This window comes from Pseudophryne corroboree, unplaced genomic scaffold (assembly GCF_028390025.1).
Source record: "Pseudophryne corroboree isolate aPseCor3 unplaced genomic scaffold, aPseCor3.hap2 scaffold_1162, whole genome shotgun sequence".
In the NCBI taxonomy this organism is placed as follows: Eukaryota; Metazoa; Chordata; class Amphibia; order Anura; family Myobatrachidae; genus Pseudophryne; species Pseudophryne corroboree.
In genome coordinates, this window is record NW_026967787.1 from 21,308 (window position 1) to 43,225 (window position 21,918).

Consider the following 21,918-nt stretch of genomic DNA (forward strand, 5'->3'; position numbering starts at 1 on the left):
GTGTAGGGTACTTGGCCTTCTCTGATGTAATCAGAGTTAGATTTGATTCAGTGATTTTATAAAAACAGCTAGGAAGCACAATTTAGCAGTGGGTTGCAGAGAAAAAAAATATGCTGGCAGAAAAATCCAATTGAGTGATTAAACAGCTCTTTATTTTCTTGCTTTATTTTTATGCTAACAAATTTGTTCTCTGAAAAGTGTCCACAAAGCCAAGTCTCTGATTAACACCTTTGTAAGGATGGTTTTTCACCTATTACTAAATTAAACTTGCTTCATTGGAAAGGCAGCAAGATGCATCCTCATTTCAATGTCTACTGAAATAATACAGGTTGACACCAGGAAACATTAACGCCACTGCATCCTTGCTGCTTTCTCATGTAAAAGTCTGTTTAATATGAAAACAAGGTGATATCTAATTAGCACACAGGTAAGGAATTAAGAAAATCTTTATTTAAGGGTGAAGATGTTTCTCACAAAATCGTTGCCCCAATGCATCATTGAAATTCAAGCTGGAAAGATGATTTTAATATATCACTTGTACATTTTGTATTGCTCTTCTGGTGACAATGTAGTTTTTTTTGTCAATTACCATTTTAATAATAGGGTAAAGAAAATTAAGTGGATTTTTGAAAGAAAACTATACTGTCAATATACTATTAAAACAAATTAAAATGGTAAAAGTTATTGTACTTTAAGTAAAAATAAAAGAGCAAAAATATCAATCCCAGTTTTGATTACTTAAATTAACAAAAAAAATGCATATAGCAAAGGATAGTTTCAATCTGCCTACCTCTGGGTTATGGGTCCAGCATGCTTCCATTGCAGTACTCTGCTGCACATGTAAGTGCAAGAGATCCTGAAGCACTCACTCATCATGGGAAAGTACCAATGTGTTTATTCATTGGTTGATGGAAGAAACATCTTACAAAAACTCTCCAGATTATTGATTTTTTAATATTTTTCTAGGAAACGTTCTAGATGTATGCTTATTAGCCTTTGTCAGTATGTACTGTTTACAAAGTGTCTCGGTGGCGCAATCGGTTAGTGTGTTCGGCTATAAACCAAAAGGTTGGTGGTTCAATCCCACCCAGGGACGTAATTGACCTTGTGATCAGATTTTGGTGATATTTAAGTAGACAAGTCAAAATTTCAAACCCCCTCTTATTGTGTAGGGTACCTGGCCTTCTCTGATGTAATCAGAGTTAGATTTGATTCAGTGATTTTATAAAAAACAGCTAGGAAGCACAATTTAGCAGTGGGTTGCAGAGAAAAAAAATATGCTGGCAGAAAAATCCAATCGAGTGATTAAACAGCTCTTCATTTTCTGGCTTTATTTTTATGCTAACAAATTTGTTCTCTGAAAAGTGTCCACAAAGCCAAGTCTCTGATTAACACCTTTGTAAGGATGGTTTTTCACCTATTACTAAATTAAACTTGCTTCATTGGAAAGGCAGCAAGATGCATCCTCATTTCAATGTCTACTGAAATAATACAAGTTGACACCAGGAAACATTAACGCCACTGCATCCTTGCTGCTTTCTCATGTGGAAGTCTGTTTAATGTGAAAACAAGGTGATATCTAATTAGCACACAGGTAAGGAATTAAGAAAATCTTTATTTAAGGGTGAAGATGTTTCTCACAAAATTGTTGACCCAATGCAACATTGAAATTCAAGCTGGAAAGATGATTTTAATATATCACTTGTACATTTTGTATTGCTCTTCTGGTGACAATGTAGTTTGTTTTTGTCAATTACCATTTTAATAATAGGGTAAAGAAAATGAAGTGGATTTTTGAAAGAAAACAATACTGTCAATATACTATTAAAACAAATTAAAATGGTAAAAGTTATTGTACTTTAAGTAAAAATAAAAGAGACAAAATATCAATCCCAGTTTTGGATTACTTTAATTAACAAAAAAAAAATGCATATAGCAGAGGATAGTTTCAATCTGCCTACCTCTGGGTTATGGGCCCAGCATGCTTCCATTGCAGTACTCTGCTGCACATGTAAGTTCAAGAGATCCTGAAGCACTCACTCATCATGGGAAAGTACCAATGTGTTTCTTCGTTGGTTGATGGAAGAAACATCTTACAAAAACTCTCCAGATTATTGACTTTTTAAAGTTTTTCTAGGAAACGTTTTAGATGAATGCTTATTAGCCTTTGTCAGTATGGACTTTTGCAAAGTGTCTCTGTGGCGCAATCAGTTAGTATGTACGGCTATTAACCAAAAGGTTGGTGGTTCAATCCCACCCAGGGACCTAATTGACCTTGTTATCAGATTTTGGTGATCTTTAAGTAGACAAGTCAAAATTTCAAACCCCCTGTTATGGTGTAGGGTACCTGGCCTTCTCTGATGTAATCAGAGTTAGATTTGATTCAGTGATTTTATAAAAACAGCTAGGAAGCACAATTTAGCAGTGGGTTGCAGAGAAAAAAAATATGCTGGCAGAAAAATCCAATTGAGTGATTAAACAGCTCTTTATTTTCTGGCTTTATTTTTATGCTAACAAATTTGTTCTCTGAAAAGTGTCCACAAAGCCAAGTCTCTGATTAACACCTTTGTAGGGATGGTTTTTCACCTATTACTAAATTAAACTTGCTTCATTGGAAAGGCAGCAAGATGTATCCTCATTTCAATGTCTACTGAAATAATACAGGTTGACACCAGGAAACATTAACGCCACTGCATCCTTGCTGCTTTCTCATGTGGAAGTATGTTTAATGTGAAAACAAGGTGGTATCTAATTAGCACACAGGTAAGGAATTACGAAAATCTTTATTTAAGGGTGAAGATGTTTCTCACAAAATTGTTGCCCCAATGCATCATTGAAATTCAAGCTGGAAAGATGATTTTAATATATCACTTGTACATTTTGTATTGCTCTTCTGGTGACAATGTAGTTTTTTTGTCAATTACCATTTTAATAACAGGGTAAAGAAAATTAAGTGGATTTTTGATAGAAAACTATACTGTCAATATACTATTAAAACAAATTAAAATGGTAAAAGTTATTGTACTTTAAGTAAAAATAAAAGAGCCAAAATATCAATCCCAGTTTTGGATTACTTTAATTAACAAACAAAAAAATGCATATAGCAGAGGATAGTTTCAATCTGCCTACCTCTGGGTTATGGGCCCAGCATACTTCCATTGCAGTACTCTGCTGCACATGTAAGTGCAAGAGATCCTGAAGCACTCACTCATCATGGGAAAGTACCAATGTGTTTCTTCGTTGGTTGATGGAAGAAACATCTTACAAAAACTCTCCAGATTATTGACTTTTTAAAGTTTTTCTAGGAAACGTTTTAGATGAATGCTTATTAGCCTTTGTCAGTATGGACTTTTGCAAAGTGTCTCTGTGGTGCAATCGGTTAGTGTGTTTGGCTATTAACCAAAAGGTTGGTGGTTCAATCCCACCCAGGGACATAATTAACCTTGTGATCAGATTTTGGTGATATTTAAGTAGACAAGTCAAAATTTCAAACCTCATCTTATGGTGTAGGGTACATGGCCTTCTCTGATGTAATCAGAGTTAGATTTGATTCAGTGATTTTATAAAAAACAGCTAGGAAGCACAATTTAGCAGTGGGTTGCAGAGAAAAAAAATATGCTGGCAGAAAAATCCAATCGAGTGATTAAACAGCTCTTCATTTTCTGGCTTTATTTTTATGCTAACAAATTTGTTCTCTGAAAAGTGTCCACAAAGCCAAGTCTCTGATTAACACCTTTGTAAGGATGGTTTTTCACCTATTACTAAATTAAACTTGCTTCATTGGAAAGGCAGCAAGATGCATCCTCATTTCAATGTCTACTGAAATAATACAAGTTGACACCAGGAAACATTAACGCCACTGCATCCTTGCTGCTTTCTCATGTGGAAGTCTGTTTAATGTGAAAACAAGGTGATATCTAATTAGCACACAGGTAAGGAATTAAGAAAATCTTTATTTAAGGGTGAAGATGTTTCTCACAAAATTGTTGCCCCAATGCATCATTGAAATTCAAGCTGGAAAGATGATTTTAATATATCACTTGTACATTTTGTATTGCTCTTCTGGTGACAATGTAGTTTTTTTGTCAATTACCATTTTAATAACAGGGTAAAGAAAATTAAGTGGATTTTTGATAGAAAACTATACTGTCAATATACTATTAAAACAAATTAAAATGGTAAAAGTTATTGTACTTTAAGTAAAAATAAAAGAGCCAAAATATCAATCCCAGTTTTGGATTACTTTAATTAACAAACAAAAAAATGCATATAGCAGAGGATAGTTTCAATCTGCCTACCTCTGGGTTATGGGACCAGCATACTTCCATTGCAGTACTCTGCTGCACATGTAAGTGCAAGAGATCCTGAAGCACTCACTCATCATGGGAAAGTACCAATGTGTTTCTTCGTTGGTTGATGGAAGAAACATCTTACAAAAACTCTCCAGATTATTGACTTTTTAAAGTTTTTCTAGGAAACGTTTTAGATGAATGCTTATTAGCCTTTGTCAGTATGGACTTTTGCAAAGTGTCTCTGTGGTGCAATCGGTTAGTGTGTTTGGCTATTAACCAAAAGGTTGGTGGTTCAATCCCACCCATGGACATAATTAACCTTGTGTTAAGATTTTGGTGATATTTAAGTAGACAAGTCAAAATTTCAAACCTCATCTTATGGTGTAGGGTACATGGCCTTCTCTGATGTAATCAGAGTTAGATTTGATTCAGTGATTTTATAAAAAACAGCTAGGAAGCACAATTTAGCAGTGGGTTGCAGAGAAAAAAAATATGCTGGCAGAAAAATCCAATCGAGTGATTAAACAGCTCTTCATTTTCTGGCTTTATTTTTATGCTAACAAATTTGTTCTCTGAAAAGTGTCCACAAAGCCAAGTCTCTGATTAACACCTTTGTAAGGATGGTTTTTCACCTATTACTAAATTAAACTTGCTTCATTGGAAAGGCAGCAAGATGCATCCTCATTTCAATGTCTACTGAAATAATACAAGTTGACACCAGGAAACATTAACGCCACTGCATCCTTGCTGCTTTCTCATGTGGAAGTCTGTTTAATGTGAAAACAAGGTGATATCTAATTAGCACACAGGTAAGGAATTAAGAAAATCTTTATTTAAGGGTGAAGATGTTTCTCACAAAATTGTTGACCCAATGCAACATTGAAATTCAAGCTGGAAAGATGATTTTAATATATCACTTGTACATTTTGTATTGCTCTTCTGGTGACAATGTAGTTTGTTTTTGTCAATTACCATTTTAATAATAGGGTAAAGAAAATGAAGTGGATTTTTGAAAGAAAACAATACTGTCAATATACTATTAAAACAAATTAAAATGGTAAAAGTTATTGTACTTTAAGTAAAAATAAAAGAGACAAAATATCAATCCCAGTTTTGGATTACTTTAATTAACAAAAAAAAAAATGCATATAGCAGAGGATAGTTTCAATCTGCCTACCTCTGGGTTATGGGCCCAGCATGCTTCCATTGCAGTACTCTGCTGCACATGTAAGTTCAAGAGATCCTGAAGCACTCACTCATCATGGGAAAGTACCAATGTGTTTCTTCGTTGGTTGATGGAAGAAACATCTTACAAAAACTCTCCAGATTATTGACTTTTTAAAGTTTTTCTAGGAAACGTTTTAGATGAATGCTTATTAGCCTTTGTCAGTATGGACTTTTGCAAAGTGTCTCTGTGGCGCAATCAGTTAGTATGTACAGCTATTAACCAAAAGGTTGGTGGTTCAATCCCACCCAGGGACCTAATTGACCTTGTTATCAGATTTTGGTGATCTTTAAGTAGACAAGTCAAATTTCATATCCCCCTGTTATGGTGTAGGGTACCTGGCCTTCTCTGATGTAATCAGAGTTAGATTTGATTCAGTGATTTTATAAAAACATCTAGGAAGCACAATTTAGCAGTGGGTTGCAGAGAAAAAGAAATATGCTGGCAAAAAAATCAAATTGCGTGATTAAACAGCTCTTCATTTTCTGGCTTTATTTTTATGCTAACAAATTTGTTCTCTGAAAAGTGTCCACAAAGCCAAGTCTCTGATTAACACCTTTGTAGGGATGGTTTTTCACCTATTACTAAATTAAACTTGCTTCATTGGAAAGGCAGCAAGATGCATCCTCATTTCAATGTCTACTGAAATAATACAGGTTGACACCAGGAAACATTAACGCCACTGCATCCTTGCTGCTTTCTCATGTGGAAGTCTGTTTAATGTGAAAACAAGGTGATATCTAATTAGCACACAGGTAAGAAATTACGAAAATCTTTATTTAAGGGTGAAGATGTTTCTCACAAAATTGTTGCCCCAATGCATCATTGAAATTCAAGCTGGAAAGATGATTTTAATATATCACTTGTACATTTTGTATTGCTCTTCTGGTGACAATGTAGTTTTTTTTGTCAATTACCATTTTAATAATAGGGTAAAGAAAATTAAGTGGATTTTTGAAAGAAAACTATACTGTCAATATACTATTAAAACAAATTAAAATGGTAAAAGTTATTGTACTTTAAGTAAAAATAAAAGAGCAAAAATATCAATCCCAGTTTTGATTACTTAAATTAACAAAAAAAAATGCATATAGCAAAGGATAGTTTCAATCTGCCTACCTCTGGGTTATGGGTCCAGCATGCTTCCATTGCAGTACTCTGCTGCACATGTAAGTGCAAGAGATCCTGAAGCACTCACTCATCATGGGAAAGTACCAATGTGTTTATTCATTGGTTGATGGAAGAAACATCTTACAAAAACTCTCCAGATTATTGATTTTTTAATATTTTTCTAGGAAACGTTCTAGATGTATGCTTATTAGCCTTTGTCAGTATGTACTGTTTGCAAAGTGTCTCGGTGGCGCAATCGGTTAGTGTGTTTGGCTATTAACCAAAAGGTTGGTGGTTCAATCCCACCCAGGGACGTAATTGACCTTGTGATCAGATTTTGGTGATATTTAAGTAGACAAGTCAAAATTTCAAACCCCCTCTTATTGTGTAGGGTACCTGGCCTTCTCTGATGTAATCAGAGTTAGATTTGATTCAGTGATTTTATAAAAAAACAGCTAGGAAGCACAATTTAGCAGTGGGTTGCAGAGAAAAAAAATATGCTGGCAGAAAAATCCAATTGAGTGATTAAACAGCTCTTCATTTTCTGGAATTTATTTTTATGCTAACAAATTTGTTCTCTGAAAAGTGTCCACAAAGCCAAGTCTCTGATTAACACCTTTGTAAGGATGGTTTTTCACCTATTACTAAATTAAACTTGCTTCATTGGAAAGGCAGCAAGATGCATCCTCATTTCAATGTCTACTGAAATAATACAGGTTGACACCAGGAAACATTAAAGCCACTGCATCCTTGCTGCTTTCTCATGTGGAAGTCTGTTTAATGTGAAAACAAGGTGATATCTAATTAGCACACAGGTAAGAAATTACGAAAATCTTTATTTAAGGGTGAAGATGTTTCTCACAAAATTGTTGCCCCAATGCATCATTGAAATTCAAGCTGGAAAGATGATTTTAATATATCACTTGTACATTTTGTATTGCTCTTCTGGTGACAATGTAGTTTTTTTTGTCAATTACCATTTTAATAATAGGGTAAAGAAAATTAAGTGGATTTTTGAATGAAAACTATACTGTCAATATACTATTAAAACAAATTAAAATGGTAAAAGTTATTGTACTTTAAGTAAAAATAAAAGAGCAAAAATATCAATCCCAGTTTTGATTACTTAAATTAACAAAAAAAAATGCATATAGCAAAGGATAGTTTCAATCTGCCTACCTCTGGGTTATGGGTCCAGCATGCTTCCATTGCAGTACTCTGCTGCACATGTAAGTGCAAGAGATCCTGAAGCACTCACTCATCATGGGAAAGTACCAATGTGTTTATTCATTGGTTGATGGAAGAAACATCTTACAAAAACTCTCCAGATTATTGATTTTTTAATATTTTTCTAGGAAACGTTCTAGATGTATGCTTATTAGCCTTTGTCAGTATGTACTTTTTGCAAAGTGTCTCGGTGGCGCAATCGGTTAGTGTGTTTGGCTATTAACCAAAAGGTTGGTGGTTCAATCCCACCCAGGGACGTAATTGACCTTGTGATCAGATTTTGGTGATATTTAAGTAGACAAGTCAAAATTTCAAACCCCCTCTTATTGTGTAGGGTACCTGGCCTTCTCTGATGTAATCAGAGTTAGATTTGATTCAGTGATTTTATAAAAAAACAGCTAGGAAGCACAATTTAGCAGTGGGTTGCAGAGAAAAAAAATATGCTGGCAGAAAAATCCAATTGAGTGATTAAACAGCTCTTCATTTTCTGGAATTTATTTTTATGCTAACAAATTTGTTCTCTGAAAAGTGTCCACAAAGCCAAGTCTCTGATTAACACCTTTGTAAGGATGGTTTTTCACCTATTACTAAATTAAACTTGCTTCATTGGAAAGGCAGCAAGATGCATCCTCATTTCAATGTCTACTGAAATAATACAGGTTGACACCAGGAAACATTAAAGCCACTGCATCCTTGCTGCTTTCTCATGTGGAAGTCTGTTTAATGTGAAAACAAGGTGATATCTAATTAGCACACAGGTAAGGAATTACGAAAATCTTTATTTAAGGGTGAAGATGTTTCTCACAAAATTGTTGCCCCAATGCATCATTGAAATTCAAGCTGGAAAGATGATTTTAATATATCACTTGTACATTTTGTATTGCTCTTCTGGTGACAATGTAGTTTTTTTGTCAATTACCATTTTAATAACAGGGTAAAGAAAATTAAGTGGATTTTTGAAAGAAAACTATACTGTCAATATACTATTAAAACAAAATAAAATGGTAAAAGTTATTGTACTTTAAGTAAAAATAAAAGAGCCAAAATATCAATCCCAGTTTTGGATTACTTTAATTAACAAACAAAAAAATGCATATAGCAGAGGATAGTTTCAATCTGCCTACCTCTGGGTTATGGGCCCAGCATGCTTCCATTGCAGTACTCTGCTGCACATGTAAGTGCAAGAGATCCTGAAGCACTCACTTATCATGGGAAAGTACCAATGTGTTTCTTCGTTGGTTGATGGAAGAAACATCTTACAAAAACTCTCCAGATTATTGACTTTTTAAAGTTTTTCTAGGAAACGTTTTAGATGAATGCTTATTAGCCTTTGTCAGTATGGACTTTTGCAAAGTGTCTCTGTGGCGCAATCAGTTAGTGTGTTTGGCTATTAACCAAAAGGTTGGTGGTTCAATCCCACCCAGGGACGTAGTTAACCTTGTGATCAGATTTTGGTGATATTTAAGTAGACAAGTCAAAATTTCAAACCTCCTCTTATGGTGTAGGGTACATGGCCTTCTCTGATGTAATCAGAGTTAGATTTGATTCAGTGATTTTATAAAAAACAGCTAGGAAGCACAATTTAGCAGTGGGTTGCAGAGAAAAAAAATATGCTGGCAGAAAAATCCAATCGAGTGATTAAACAGCTCTTCATTTTCTGGCTTTATTTTTATGCTAACAAATTTGTTCTCTGAAAAGTGTCCACAAAGCCAAGTCTCTGATTAACACCTTTGTAAGGATGGTTTTTCACCTATTACTAAATTAAACTTGCTTCATTGGAAAGGCAGCAAGATGCATCCTCATTTCAATGTCTACTGAAATAATACAAGTTGACACCAGGAAACATTAACGCCACTGCATCCTTGCTGCTTTCTCATGTGGAAGTCTGTTTAATGTGAAAACAAGGTGATATCTAATTAGCACACAGGTAAGGAATTAAGAAAATCTTTATTTAAGGGTGAAGATGTTTCTCACAAAATTGTTGACCCAATGCAACATTGAAATTCAAGCTGGAAAGATGATTTTAATATATCACTTGTACATTTTGTATTGCTCTTCTGGTGACAATGTAGTTTGTTTTTGTCAATTACCATTTTAATAATAGGGTAAAGAAAATGAAGTGGATTTTTGAAAGAAAGCAATACTGTCAATATACTATTAAAACAAATTAAAATGGTAAAAGTTATTGTACTTTAAGTAAAAATAAAAGAGACAAAATATCAATCCCAGTTTTGGATTACTTTAATTAACAAAAAAAAAAATGCATATAGCAGAGGATAGTTTCAATCTGCCTACCTCTGGGTTATGGGCCCAGCATGCTTCCATTGCAGTACTCTGCTGCACATGTAAGTTCAAGAGATCCTGAAGCACTCACTCATCATGGGAAAGTACCAATGTGTTTCTTCGTTGGTTGATGGAAGAAACATCTTACAAAAACTCTCCAGATTATTGACTTTTGAAAGTTTTTCTAGGAAACGTTTTAGATGAATGCTTATTAGCCTTTGTCAGTATGGACTTTTGCAAAGTGTCTCTGTGGCGCAATCAGTTAGTATGTACGGCTATTAACCATAAGGTTGGTGGTTCAATCCCACCCAGGGACCTAATTGACCTTGTTATCAGATTTTTGTGATCTTTAAGTAGACAAGTCAAAATTTCAAACCCCCTGTTATGGTGTAGGGTACCTGGCCTTCTCTGATGTAATCAGAGTTAGATTTGATTCAGTGATTTTATAAAAACAGCTAGGAAGCACAATTTAGCAGTGGGTTGCAGAGAAAAAAAATATGCTGGCAGAAAAATCCAATTGAGTGATTAAACAGCTCTTTATTTTCTGGCTTTATTTTTATGCTAACAAATTTGTTCTCTGAAAAGTGTCCACAAAGCCAAGTCTCTGATTAACACCTTTGTAAGGATGGTTTTTCACCTATTACTAAATTAAACTTGCTTCATTGGAAAGGCAGCAAGATGCATCCTCATTTCAATGTCTACTGAATTAATACAGGTTGACACCAGGAAACATTAACGCCACTGCATCCTTGCTGCTTTCTCTTGTGGAAGTCTGTTTAATGTGAAAACAAGGTGATATCTAATTAGCACACAGGTAAGGAATTAAGAAAATCTTTATTTAAGGGTGAAGATGTTTCTCACAAAATCGTTGCCCCAATGCATCATTGAAATTCAAGCTGGAAAGATGATTTTAATATATCACTTGTACATTTTGTATTGCTCTTCTGGTGACAATGTAGTTTGTTTTTGTCAATTACCATTTTAATAATAGGGTAAAGAAAATTAAGTGGATTTTTGAAAGAAAACAATACTGTCAATATACTATTAAAACAAATTAAAATGGTAAAAGTTATTGTACTTTAAGTAAAAATAAAAGAGCCAAAATATCAATCCCAGTTTTGGATTACTTTAATTAACAAACAAAAAAATGCATATAGCAGAGGATAGTTTCAATCTGCCTACCTCTGGGTTATGGGCCCAGCATGCTTCCATTGCTGTACTCTGCTGCACATGTAAGTGCAAGAGATCCTGAAGCACTCACTCATCATGGGAAAGTACCAATGTGTTTCTTCGTTGGTTGATGGAAGAAACATCTTACAAAAACTCTCCAGATTATTAACTTTTGAAAGTTTTTCTAGGAAACGTTTTAGATGAATGCTTATTAGCCTTTGTCAGTATGTGCTTTTGAAAAAGTGTCTCTGTGGCGCAATCAGTTAGTGTGTACGGCTATTAACCAAAAGGTTGGTGGTTCAATCCCACCCAGGGACCTAATTGACCTTGTTATCAGATTTTGGTGATCTTTAAGTAGACAAGTCAAATTTCATACCCCCTGTTATGGTGTAGGGTACCTGGCCTTCTCTGATGTAATCAGAGTTAGATTTGATTCAGTGATTTTATAAAAACAGCTAGGAAGCACAATTTAGCAGTGGGTTGCAGAGAAAAAAAATATGCTGGCAGAAAAATCCAATTGAGTGATTAAACAGCTCTTCATTTTCTGGCTTTATTTTTATGCTAACAAATTTGTTCTCTGAAAAGTGTCCACAAAGCCAAGTCTCTGATTAACACCTTTGTAAGGATGGTTTTTCACCTATTACTAAATTAAACTTGCTTCATTGGAAAGGCAGCAAGATGCATCCTCATTTCAATGTCTACTAAAATAATACAAGTTGACACCAGGAAACATTAACGCCACTGCATCCTTGCTGCTTTCTCATGTGGAAGTCTGTTTAATATGAAAACAAGGTGATATCTAATTAGCACACAGGTAAGGAATTAAGAAAATCTTTATTTAAGGGTGAAGATGTTTCTCACAAAATCGTTGCCCCAATGCATCATTGAAATTCAAGCTGGAAATGTGATTTTAATATATCACTTGTACATTTTGTATTGCTCTTCTGGTGACAATGTAGTTTGTTTTTGTCAATTACCATTTTAATAATAGGGTAAAGAAAATGAAGTGGATTTTTGAAAGAAAACAATACTGTCAATATACTATTAAAACAAATTAAAATGGTAAAAGTTATTGTACTTTAAGTAAAAATAAAAGAGACAAAATATCAATCCCAGTTTTGGATTACTTTAATTAACAAAAAAAAAATGCATATAGCAGAGGATAGTTTCAATCTGCCTACCTCTGGGTTATGGGCCCAGCATGCTTCCATTGCAGTACTCTGCTGCACATGTAAGTGCAAGAGATCCTGAAGCACTCACTCATCATGGGAAAGTACCAATGTGTTTCTTCGTTGGTTGATGGAAGAAACATCTTACAAAAACTCTCCAGATTATTGACTTTTTAAAGTTTTTCTAGGAAACGTTTTAGATGAATGCTTATTAGCCTTTGTCAGTATGGACTTTTGCAAAGTGTCTCTGTGGCGCAATCAGTTAGTATGTACGGCTATTAACCAAAAGGTTGGTGGTTCAATCCCACCCAGGGACCTAATTGACCTTGTTATCAGATTTTGGTGATCTTTAAGTAGACAAGTCAAAATTTCAAACCCCCTGTTATGGTGTAGGGTACCTGGCCTTCTCTGATGTAATCAGAGTTAGATTTGATTCAGTGATTTTATAAAAACAGCTAGGAAGCACAATTTAGCAGTGGGTTGCAGAGAAAAAAAATATGCTGGCAGAAAAATCCAATTGAGTGATTAAACAGCTCTTTATTTTCTGGCTTTATTTTTATGCTAACAAATTTGTTCTCTGAAAAGTGTCCACAAAGCCAAGTCTCTGATTAACACCTTTGTAAGGATGGTTTTTCACCTATTACTAAATAAAACTTGCTTCATTGGAAAGGCAGCAAGATGCATCCTCATTTCAATGTCTACTGAAATAATACAGGTTGACACCAGGAAACATTAACGCCACTGCATCCTTGCTGCTTTCTCATGTGGAAGTCTGTTTAATGTGAAAACAAGGTGATATCTAATTAGCACACAGGTAAGGAATTAAGAAAATCTTTATTTAAGGGTGAAGATGTTTCTCACAAAATCGTTGCCCCCATGCATCATTGAAATTCAAGCTGGAAAGATGATTTTAATATATCACTTGTACATTTTGTATTGCTCTTCTGGTGACAATGTAGTTTGTTTTTGTCAATTACCATTTTATTATAGGGTAAAGAAAATTAAGTGGATTTTTGAAAGAAAACAATACTGTCAATATACTATTAAAACAAATTAAAATGGTAAAAGTTATTGTACTTTAAGTAAAAATAAAAGAGCCAAAATATCAATCCCAGTTTTGGATTACTTTAATTAACAAACAAAAAAATGCATATAGCAGAGGATAGTTTCAATCTGCCTACCTCTGGGTTATGGGCCCAGCATGCTTCCATTGCAGTACTCTGCTGCACATGTAAGTGCAAGAGATCCTGAAGCATTCACTTATCATGGGAAAGTACCAATGTGTTTCTTCGTTGGTTGATGGAAGAAACATCTTACAAAAACTCTCCAGATTATTGACTTTTTAAAGTTTTTCTAGGAAACGTTTTAGATGAATGCTTATTAGCCTTTGTCAGTATGGACTTTTGCAAAGTGTCTCTGTGGCGCAATCGGTTAGTGTGTTTGGCTATTAACCAAAAGGTTGGTGGTTCAATCCCACCCAGGGACGTAATTAACCTTGTGATCAGATTTTGGTGATATTTAAGTAGACAAGTCAAAATTTCAAACCTCCTCTTATGGTGTAGGGTACATGGCCTTCTCTGATGTAATCAGAGTTAGATTTGATTTAGTGATTTTATAAAAAACAGCTAGGAAGCACAATTTAGCAGTGGGTTGCAGAGAAAAAAAATATGCTGGCAGAAAAATCCAATCGAGTGATTAAACAGCTCTTCATTTTCTGGCTTTATTTTTATGCTAACAAATTTGTTCTCTGAAAAGTGTCCACAAAGCCAAGTCTCTGATTAACACCTTTGTAAGGATGGTTTTTCACCTATTACTAAATTAAACTTGCTTCATTGGAAAGGCAGCAAGATGCATCCTCATTTCAATGTCTACTGAAATAATACAAGTTGACACCAGGAAACATTAATGCCACTGCATCCTTGCTGCTTTCTCATGTGGAAGTCTGTTTAATGTGAAAACAAGGTGATATCTAATTAGCACACAGGTAAGGAATTAAGAAAATCTTTATTTAAGGGTGAAGATGTTTCTCACAAAATTGTTGACCCAATGCAACATTGAAATTCAAGCTGGAAAGATGATTTTAATATATCACTTGTACATTTTGTATTGCTCTTCTGGTGACAATGTAGTTTGTTTTTGTCAATTACCATTTTAATAATAGGGTAAAGAAAATGAAGTGGATTTTTGAAAGAAAGCAATACTGTCAATATACTATTAAAACAAATTAAAATGGTAAAAGTTATTGTACTTTAAGTAAAAATAAAAGAGACAAAATATCAATCCCAGTTTTGGATTACTTTAATTAACAAAAAAAAAATGCATATAGCAGAGGATAGTTTCAATCTGCCTACCTCTGGGTTATGGGCCCAGCATGCTTCCATTGCAGTACTCTGCTGCACATGTAAGTTCAAGAGATCCTGAAGCACTCACTCATCATGGGAAAGTACCAATGTGTTTCTTCGTTGGTTGATGGAAGAAACATCTTACAAAAACTCTCCAGATTATTGACTTTTGAAAATTTTTCTAGGAAACGTTTTAGATGAATGCTTATTAGCCTTTGTCAGTATGGACTTTTGCAAAGTGTCTCTGTGGCGCAATCAGTTAGTATGTACGGCTATTAACCATAAGGTTGGTGGTTCAATCCCACCCAGGGACCTAATTGACCTTGTTATCAGATTTTTGTGATCTTTAAGTAGACAAGTCAAAATTTCAAACCCCCTGTTATGGTGTAGGGTACCTGGCCTTCTCTGATGTAATCAGAGTTAGATTTGATTCAGTGATTTTATAAAAACAGCTAGGAAGCACAATTTAGCAGTGGGTTGCAGAGAAAAAAAATATGCTGGCAGAAAAATCCAATTGAGTGATTAAACAGCTCTTTATTTTCTGGCTTTATTTTTATGCTAACAAATTTGTTCTCTGAAAAGTGTCCACAAAGCCAAGTCTCTGATTAACACCTTTGTAAGGATGGTTTTTCACCTATTACTAAATTAAACTTGCTTCATTGGAAAGGCAGCAAGATGCATCCTCATTTCAATGTCTACTGAATTAATACAGGTTGACACCAGGAAACATTAACGCCACTGCATCCTTGCTGCTTTCTCTTGTGTAAGTCTGTTTAATGTGAAAACAAGGTGATATCTAATTAGCACACAGGTAAGGAATTAAGAAAATCTTTATTTAAGGGTGAAGATGTTTCTCACAAAATCGTTGCCCCAATGCATCATTGAAATTCAAGCTGGAAAGATGATTTTAATATATCACTTGTACATTTTGTATTGCTCTTCTGGTGACAATGTAGTTTGTTTTTGTCAATTACCATTTTAATAATAGGGTAAAGAAAATTAAGTGGATTTTTGAAAGAAAACAATACTGTCAATATACTATTAAAACAAATTAAAATGGTAAAAGTTATTGTACTTTAAGTAAAAATAAAAGAGCCAAAATATCAATCCCAGTTTTGGATTACTTTAATTAACAAACAAAAAAATGCATATAGCAGAGGATAGTTTCAATCTGCCTACCTCTGGGTTATGGGCCCAGCATGCTTCCATTGCTGTACTCTGCTGCACATGTAAGTGCAAGAGATCCTGAAGCACTCACTCATCATGGGAAAGTACCAATGTGTTTCTTCGTTGGTTGATAGAAGAAACATCTTACAAAAACTCTCCAGATTATTGACTTTTTTAAGTTTTTCTAGGAAACGTTTTAGATGAATGCTTATTAGCATTTGTCAGTATGTACTTTTGCAAAGTGTCTCTGTGGCGCAATCAGTTAGTGTGTACGGCTATTAACCAAAAGGTTGGTGGTTCAATCCCACCCAGGGACGTAATTGACCTTGTTATCAGATTTTGGTGATCTTTAAGTAGACAAGTCAAATTTCATACCCCCTGTTATGGTGTAGGGTACCTGGCCTTCTCTGATGTAATCAGAGTTAGATTTGATTCAGTGATTTTATAAAAACATCTAGGAAGCACAATTTAGCAGTGGGTTGCAGAGAAAAAGAAATATGCTGGCAAAAAAATCAAATTGCGTGATTAAACAGCTCTTCATTTTCTGGCTTTATTTTTATGCTAACAAATTTGTTCTCTGAAAAGTGTCCACAAAGCCAAGTCTCTGATTAACACCTTTGTAGGGATGGTTTTTCACCTATTACTAAATTAAACTTGCTTCATTGGAAAGGCAGCAAGATGTATCCTCATTTCAATGTCTACTGAAATAATACAGGTTGACACCAGGAAACATTAACGCCACTGCATCCTTGCTGCTTTCTCATGTGGAAGTCTGTTTAATGTGAAAACAAGGTGATATCTAATTAGCACACAGGTAAGGAATAAAGAAAATCTTTATTTAAGGGTGAAGATGTTTCTCACAAAATTGTTGACCCAATGCATCATTGAAATTCAAGCTGGAAAGATGATTTTAATATATCACTTGTACATTTTGTATTGCTCTTCTGGTGACAATGTAGTTTGTTTTTGTCAATTACCATTTTAATAATAGGGTAAAGAAAATGAAGTGGATTTTTGAAAGAAAACAATACTGTCAATATACTATTAAAACAAATTAAAATGGTAAAAGTTATTGTACTTTAAGTAAAAATAAAACAGACAAAATATCAATCCCAGTTTTGGATTACTTTAATTAACAAACAAAAAAATGCATATAGCAGAGGATAGTTTCAATCTGCCTACCTCTGGGTTATGGGCCCAGCATGCTTCCATTGCAGTACTCTGCTGCACATGTAAGTTCAAGAGATCCTGAAGCACTCACTCATCATGGGAAAGTACCAATGTGTTTCTTCGTTGGTTGATGGAAGAAACATCTTACAAAAACTTTCCAGATTATTGACTTTTTAAAGTTTTTCTAGGAAACGTTTTAGATGAATGCTTATTAGCCTTTGTCAGTATGGACTTTTGCAAAGTGTCTCTGTGGCGCAATCAGTTAGTATGTACGGCTATTAACCAAAAGGTTGGTGGTTCAATCCCACCCAGGGACCTAATTGACCTTGTTATCAGATTTTGGTGATCTTTAAGTAGACAGTCAAAATTTCATACCCCCTTTTATGGTGTAGGGTACCTGGCCTTCTCTGATGTAATCAGAGTTAGATTTGATTCAGTGATTTTATAAAAACAGCTAGGAAGCACAATTTAGCAGTGGGTTGCAGAGAAAAAAAATATGCTGGCAGAAAAATCCAATTGAGTGATTAAACAGCTCTTTATTTTCTGGCTTTATTTTTATGCTAACAAATTTGTTCTCTGAAAAGTGTCCACAAAGCCAAGTCTCTGATTAACACCTTTGTAAGGATGGTTTTTCACCTATTACTAAATTAAACTTGCTTCATTGGAAAGGCAGCAAGATGCATCCTCATTTCAATGTCTACTGAAATAATACAGGTTGACACCAGGAAACATTAACGCCACTGCATCCTTGCTGCTTTCTCATGTGGAAGTCTGTTTAATGTGAAAACAAGGTGATATCTAATTAGCACACAGGTAAGGAATTAAGAAAATCTTTATTTAAGGGTGAAGATGTTTCTCACAAAATCGTTGCCCCAATGCATCATTGAAATTCAAGCTGGAAAGATGATTTTAATATATCACTTGTACATTTTGTATTGCTCTTCTGGTGACAATGTAGTTTGTTTTTGTCAATTACCATTTTAATAATAGGGTAAAGAAAATGAAGTGGATTTTTGAAAGAAAACAATACTGTCAATATACTATTAAAACAAATTAAAATGGTAAAAGTTATTGTACTTTAAGTAAAAATAAAAGAGACAAAATATCAATCCCAGTTTTGGATTACTTTAATTAACAAAAAAAAAATGCATATAGCAGAGGATAGTTTCAATCTGCCTACCTCTGGGTTATGGGCCCAGCATCACTGTATGCAAATCCGTCTTCTGCAGACCTTCCCCCAGGAATGCTTGTACTAGTTGTTGCATTTGGTTTGTTGTTTGGGGGTGCTTCAGTATTAGGCAGCCTTCTGCCCTCCCATGTTCATTTGAAAATATGTGTTCTCCCTGCAGTTGTTGTCCCCAGATGAGAGTTCCCTTGTGCTGCCTCAGTTGAATCGCCTTTACTTGACAGAGATGTGCCTGAGCAGCGGCCCTCCCCAGCCCTATCCCAAATCATACTTATTTTGCATAGGAGATATCATGGTCATGAAGATTGTTCTCCCAGGGTGAGGTTCATTCATTGCATTCTGGGTATGATGACCCCTGTGATTTCCCCAAATATGGGAAACTCGACTGCATTATTTGTGGTAGTGGGGGACTGTGTTTGTGCTTTCCTCTGGTCAGCTCTGGTAAAAGTCAGATTTCTTTGTCTCAGATCTTCCTCTAGCCTTGTTCTTCTTTCGAGAGTTCCCTTGTGCTGCCTCAGTTGGATCTCCTTCACTTGACAGGGGGGTGCCCGAGCAGCGACCCTCCCCAGCTCTAGCCCAACTCCTACTTACCTGCCAGGTGAGATACTATGATCAGGAAGGTGCTTCTCCCAGGGCAAGGCTCACCCATTGCACTCTGGGTGTGCTGCCCCTTTGATTTCCCCAAATGTGGGACACTTGACTGCATAATTTGTGTTTCCCCTGGTCGGCTCTCATATAATTCAGATCTCTTTGTCTCAGGTCTCTCTTCAGCCTAGTTTGCTGTCTGTTTCCACTTCTCTTTTCTTGAGCCGCTCCCTTCTATGCCCTTGCACACTAGCCTGACTTCTCCCATCTGCTTACTTTGTGCCTTCCAACGCACAATGCGAACTACAGGTAGTGCTGCAGGGCCCACACCCTTTTACTTGCCTTACAGAGCAGCTCTGGAGCTGTTACAGTGCCCAGCTGCTGCAAGAAATCAGCTTGAATGCTTCAGGGGCTGGGGCATAGCCAACATGAGCCCCACACCGAAGGAGGGTGGAGGTGTTTAATGCGAACTAGGGGTCATCCAAGCGCCGCAAAAGGCCGCCATGCCCTGCATGCCCCTTTTCTCTTTTCATATGCAGACGAGGGTTGAAGCCAACTTTGACCCACTGCTTGGATGACATCACCATATGCAAATCCATCTGCTGCAGGCCTTCCCCCAGGAATGCTTGCACTAGTTGTTGCATTTGGTTTGTTGTTTGGGGGTGCTTCAGTATTAGGCAGCCTTCTGCCCTCCCATGTTCATCTGAAAATATGTGTTCTCCCTGCAGTTGTTGTCCCCAGATGAGAGTTCCCTTGTGCTGCCTCAGTTGAATCTCCTTTACTTGACAGAGATGTGCCTGAGCAGCGGCCCTCCCCAGCCCTATCCCAAATCATACTTATTTTGCATAGGAGATACCATGGTCATGAAGATTGTTCTCCCAGGGTGAGGTTCATTCATTGCATTCTGGGTATGCTGACCCCTGTGATTTCCCCAAATGTGGGAAACTCGACTGCATTATTTGTGGTAGTGGGGGACTGTGTTTGTGCTTTCCTCTGGTCAGCTCTGGTAAAAGTCAGATTTCTTTGTCTCAGATCTTCCTCTAGCCTTGTTCTTCTTTCGAGAGTTCCCTTGTGCTGCCTCAGTTGGATCTCCTTCACTTGACAGGGGGGTGCCCGAGCAGCGACCCTCCCCAGCTCTAGCCCAACTCCTACTTACCTGCCAGGTGAGATACTATGATCATGAAGGTGCTTCTCCCAGGGCAAGGCTCATCCATTGCACTCTGGGTGTGCTGCTCCTGTGATTTCCCCAAATGTGGGAAACTTGACTGCATAATTTGTGTTTCCACTGGTCGGCTTTCATATAATTCAGATCTCTTTGTCTCAGGTCTCTCTCCAGCCTAGTTTGCTGTCTGTTTCCACTTCTTTTTTTTTGAGCCCCTCCCTTCTATACCCTTGTGCACTATCCTGACTTCTACTCCTGTCTGCTTACTTTGTGCCTTCCAATGCACAATGCAAACTACAGGTAGTGCTGCAGGGCCCACAACCTTTTACTTGCCTTACAGAGCAGCTCTGGAGCTGTTACAGTGCCAAGCTGCTGCAAGAAATCAGCTTGAATGCTGGGGCATTGCCAATATGAGCCCCACACCGAAGGATGGTGGGGGTGTTTAATGCGAACTAAGGGTCATCCAAGCGCCGCAAAAGGCCGCCATGCCCTGCATACCCCTTTTCTCTTTTCATATGCAGATGAGGGTTCCAGCCAACTTTGGCCCACTGCTTGGATGACATCACTGTATGCAAATCCGTCTTCTGCAGACCTTCCCCCAGGAATGCTTGTACTAGTTGTTGCATTTGGTTTGTTGTTTGGGGGTGCTTCAGTATTAGGCAGCCTTCTGCCCTCCCATGTTCATTTGAAAATATGTGTTCTCCCTGCAGTTGTTGTCCCCAGATGAGAGTTCCCTTGTGCTGCCTCAGTTGAATCTCCTTTACTTGACAGAGATATGCCTGAGCAGCGGCCCTCCCCAGCCCTATCCCAAATCATACTTATTTTGCATAGGAGATACCATGGTCATGAAGATTGTTCTCCCAGGGTGAGGTTCATTCATTGCATTCTGGGTATGCTGACCCCTGTGATTTCCCCAAATGTGGGAAACTCGACTGCATTATTTGTGGTAGTGGGGGACTGTGTTTGTGCTTTCCTCTGGTCAGCTCTGGTAAAAGTCAGATTTCTTTGTCTCAGATCTTCCTCTAGCCTTGTTCTTCTTTCGAGAGTTCCCTTGTGCTGCCTCAGTTGGATCTCCTTCACTTGACAGGGGGGTGCCCGAGCAGCGACCCTCCCCAGCTCTAGCCCAACTCCTACTTACCTGCCAGGTGAGATACTATGATCAGGAAGGTGCTTCTCCCAGGGCAAGGCTCACCCATTGCACTCTGGGTGTGCTGCTCCTGCGATTTCCCCAAATGTGGGACACTTGACTGCATAATTTGTGTTTCCTCTGGTCGGCTCTCGTATAATTCAGATCTCTTTGTCTCAGGTCTCTCTCCAGCCTAGTTTGCTGTCTGTTTCCACTTCTCTTTTCTTGAGCCGCTCCCTTCTATGCCCTTGCGCACTATCCTGACTTCTCCCGTCTGCTTACTTTGTGCCTTCCAACGCACAATGCGAACTACAGGTAGTGCTGCAGGGCCCACACCCTTTTAGTTGCCTTACAGAGCAGCTCTGGAGCTGTTACAGTGCCCAGCTGCTGCAAGAAATCAGCTGGAATGCTTCAGGGGCTGGGGCATTGCCAACATGAGCCCCACACCGAAGGAGGGTGGGGGTGTTTAATGCGAACTGAGGGTCATCCAAGCGCCGCAAAAGGCCGCCATGCCCTGCATACCCCTTTTCTCTTTTCATATGCAGATGAGGGTTCCAGCCAACTTTGGCCCACTGCTTGGATGACATCACTGTATGCAAATCCGTCTTCTGCAGACCTTCCCCCAGGAATGCTTGTACTAGTTGTTGCATTTGGTTTGTTGTTTGGGGGTGCTTCAGTATTAGGCAGCCTTCTGCCCTCCCATG

The 21,918-nt window shown here is 37.0% G+C and overlaps 8 non-coding genes and 1 pseudogene across 8 annotated transcripts; all 9 read left to right on the forward strand.

Moving 5' to 3' along the window:
• The first annotated feature begins 1,022 nt into the window (after positions 1–1,022).
• On the forward strand, positions 1,023–1,096 carry TRNAY-AUA (transfer RNA tyrosine (anticodon AUA)). The gene has a single exon. It is a non-coding gene; the product is annotated as a tRNA-Tyr (tRNA).
• A 2,264-nt stretch (positions 1,097–3,360) lies between these two features.
• On the forward strand, positions 3,361–3,434 carry TRNAN-AUU (transfer RNA asparagine (anticodon AUU)). Its single transcript has one exon. It is a non-coding gene; the product is annotated as a tRNA-Asn (tRNA).
• Positions 3,435–13,888: 10,454 nt separating this feature from the next.
• On the forward strand, positions 13,889–13,962 carry TRNAN-AUU (transfer RNA asparagine (anticodon AUU)). The gene has a single exon. It is a non-coding gene; the product is annotated as a tRNA-Asn (tRNA).
• A 4,646-nt stretch (positions 13,963–18,608) lies between these two features.
• LOC134990333 (U1 spliceosomal RNA) lies at positions 18,609–18,772 on the forward strand. The gene has a single exon (XR_010195174.1). It is a non-coding gene; the product is annotated as a U1 spliceosomal RNA (small nuclear RNA).
• A 152-nt stretch (positions 18,773–18,924) lies between these two features.
• On the forward strand, positions 18,925–19,066 carry LOC134990343 (U1 spliceosomal RNA; annotated as a pseudogene).
• A 692-nt stretch (positions 19,067–19,758) lies between these two features.
• LOC134990350 (U1 spliceosomal RNA) lies at positions 19,759–19,922 on the forward strand. Its single transcript, XR_010195188.1, has one exon. It is a non-coding gene; the product is annotated as a U1 spliceosomal RNA (small nuclear RNA).
• A 152-nt stretch (positions 19,923–20,074) lies between these two features.
• On the forward strand, positions 20,075–20,237 carry LOC134990340 (U1 spliceosomal RNA). The gene has a single exon (XR_010195181.1). It is a non-coding gene; the product is annotated as a U1 spliceosomal RNA (small nuclear RNA).
• Positions 20,238–20,902: 665 nt separating this feature from the next.
• On the forward strand, positions 20,903–21,066 carry LOC134990321 (U1 spliceosomal RNA). Its single transcript, XR_010195163.1, has one exon. It is a non-coding gene; the product is annotated as a U1 spliceosomal RNA (small nuclear RNA).
• Positions 21,067–21,218: 152 nt separating this feature from the next.
• On the forward strand, positions 21,219–21,381 carry LOC134990334 (U1 spliceosomal RNA). The gene has a single exon (XR_010195175.1). It is a non-coding gene; the product is annotated as a U1 spliceosomal RNA (small nuclear RNA).
• Positions 21,382–21,918: the final 537 nt, after the last annotated feature.